The sequence below is a fragment of the Pempheris klunzingeri genome, chromosome 13 (genome assembly GCF_042242105.1).
Source record: "Pempheris klunzingeri isolate RE-2024b chromosome 13, fPemKlu1.hap1, whole genome shotgun sequence".
In the NCBI taxonomy this organism is placed as follows: Eukaryota; Metazoa; Chordata; class Actinopteri; order Acropomatiformes; family Pempheridae; genus Pempheris; species Pempheris klunzingeri.
Genome location: NC_092024.1, coordinates 2,694,058 through 2,697,253, shown reverse-complemented (window position 1 = coordinate 2,697,253; position 3,196 = coordinate 2,694,058).

The window sequence follows — 3,196 nt, the reverse complement described above, 5'->3', positions numbered from 1 at the left end:
GGACTGAAGATAGATGGCCCTGTTTTCTGCTCTGACTCAATCTCTCCTGCTCATTTATTTGCGTGAGCGGGCGCACCAACACAGACACCGTCTCTCTCTCCGCTTGGCACAGACGCCACCATTTGAGAATATGATATCTGGGTATCTGGCCATGGCAGATAGAGGCTGATTTTAGTCTGGAGGCTTTGGGAGGCCTAATCAATAGCTTTAATCAATTAAGAATGCAGCAACTGAGAAGCTGCAGAAACGGGCCAAGTCTCACACTACAAGGACCCCATTCCATTTATCACAGCGCTCCTGTATCGATCGGAAAAAGGTTTGGAAAGAGGTATCTGATGAATTAATTTCAGCGCAGTGGTACCATGAAGATTCAGCATGGCAGCAATTTTCCATGCCCTTATCCTAATGCTGAGCCCGTTGTTGTTGTTTCAAAGGAGGAATTTTCAGACTTTGCCGTGGCACCAGTGGGCTTTTATTTGTCTCAGAGAGAGTGAAGCACAGAAGGTGAGAGAGGTGTGCACTGCAGATTTCGAGCTGTCGCACTCCAAGAACCCAGTCCGCACAGAGGAGTGTGCTTTGTAACGACGAGCGCTGCAGTACCACACTGACCCCAAATGGTCAGACACGGTACTGACACTACAGACACACAGACTGGAGTCCTCTCATGGGCAACAGGAGAACAGTATATGTTGTGGAGATGAACCACTTGTCTTTAATATCGCTAAATTAAAAATACTCCTTGTAGAGCAAATTATGCCTGGAAGTTGGATATCTTCAGTACATATCCGACTCAGACACTCACAGTTTTTATGATTTCCCCACATGCCATATTAAAACCCATTAACAAGCTAAATCCCAACTCTCATCATCCTGTCTAATTGACTTCCTCACAGCAGGGAACTTCTCCAGCTCTGACCTACAGTAGAAACCGCACATTAGCACGACTATCTGGGCATGAATTAGCAGTGTGTCATTATTTCGTGCCATTATGGTGGAGGTGCTCTCATTAGTTGCCCATTCTGGGGTAATCCTTCACTAAAGGTAAGGTCCTCTATGCTTTGTTCCCACGAACTTGGCCAGGGGTTTATATGGAGTATTACATGGCAGTAATGTGCAAACAGCCTGGCACAGGACAACCATTGGACCAGACTGGAGTCAGGACTGTGTCTGCTGGTTATACTGGCCGTACTGTGAGGCTTGCAGAGAATAAAGTACACAAAATCAGACCCTAACCCATCCCTAAGCTATGAAGATATTTCATTTTATCATGATTTCCAATTAGAACCGCCTACATTAGCAGACATGCCCTTTGTTGTGCTGCAGTTAAATTACTGACGGATGCTGGCCCTCCGTAGAGTGAGGATTTATTTTTATTGCCGTCCAAGGGAGAGCTAGCCAACTGCTGAGTGTTTGTGCGTCTGTTCGGGGCAGATAGTGGTTGATTCAAAGTCTCAGCCTGTCAAATCTTTCTGTGGGGAGGTCAGCAGGTGGCTGGACCTGGCTGACTGCCCGGGCCTTTGGGCGCTAGGTGCAAGCAGGGAATTTATAGACTTTATAGAGTCACACTAGGAGACACACAACTATACATTTTCAGCTCAGCTTTGGCCCCTAATGGGTCTCTAAAATGCTAAATCCGGAGCTTAACTATGAAATATTTTTTCCTGTGCATTAACGTTTGGATTAGCAGGCTAAGCTCAGGTGTAATTGAAAGCATTATGCAGCACACTGAGCTGCTCTTCTCTCATTGTTTTATTTCTATAAAAATAAAAAGCGCTGAAGCGGCATCAGTAGACACAGTAGATGTAGGCGACTGTTTTAATAAATCCTCCAGCTCGTGTTTTCTGACACTAGCTGGGCCATAAATGAGTATAGAGGGGAGCTTGGGGCTAGCTTGTGCTGAGCAATCACTTCCTCCGGCTGTAGCAGCCGGGTGTGTGGCAGCACAGGGTGGAAGGGGGTAAAGCATCGTCTCCTACTTCCTCCTCGTCTCCCTCATTTGTATGTTCTCTCCTTACCCTTTTGTTCTGCTGAGGTAGTGCCAGATGGCTGCTTTTGGGACTAGTTTTTTTTAAATACAGAAACTGTCCTTTGTGAGTAATATGCACTTTGTTTCAATTCAGCAAATAATTTGACTATTTTAGTGAGAGGGCATGGTAAATATCCGCACCTTTATTGCTAGGTGTGAAATACAGTATTTGTTGCAGTGTTTTGACAGTGTGGAATTGACCTTTGTTCAGCATTTCAGGTCTCATGGGAGCTTTTCTCAGGATAGCAGTATGTTATTGCATCTACGGCTGAAAGATTTAAAAAAAAATCTAAAACACGTCTACAGTCTTCGTGGTTTTAGTCTCAGAGACTAAAGGATATGTGCTACTTATTTCAATACATGAACTGGTATTCTAGACACACTTTACATATAGATCTAAATCTCCATGCTTTCATTGGTTTAAACTGCATGTTTCTGGTTTAAGTATTTAGGTTATCTCAGTTTGAAGCTGCAGTGTTGATGTGTGTGCAAGAGTTCATCTGATTGGCCTGGGTCAGCATTCATGACAATAAGAGGGGTAAAAATCCGATGCACCTTCAACTTTTATTCAACATCACAACTCCTGTAGTAGACATTTGGTCTGAGAGAACAGCAGACTATGGATTTCTAGTAGTATGTCTCAACAGAAAAGCACTACAAGTATGAAATGAACAAGAAAGACAGGAAGGTTAAAACATGGCTACAGGCCTGCATGCACAGAACGATGGAGTATAATAGACTTGTTCTCCTAGGTGAGTGCTGTACAAACCAGCCCAGCTACCATTCAAACGGTAGGCCAGTCAATTCTGTGCAGGTAGCATTGTGTTCATAGAGCTGTCTGAGACTGAGTTGCACGCAGTCTGGTGTACATCACACAGTAGTGTTGGGTAGCATCATGAACTACAAATCCATTCAAAAAGGCACAATCCCATCCTCAACAGTCACCCAGCAAAAGCTTAGGGAAACATACAGGCTGAAGTCATCAGAAACTAAAAACTACAAGTCCCACGGTTGCATCCAACAAAGTGCTCTGTGGATGGATGGTATAGCAGCAACTTGAGTTACGAGAACGTCAAATCGGCTGAGGTGAAAGCACACAATGTGTAAGAGTCTGTAAAGCAGTCTTAGTTTCCACTGGTCCTGGGTCAGAAAACAGTCCTAAAGCAAGTG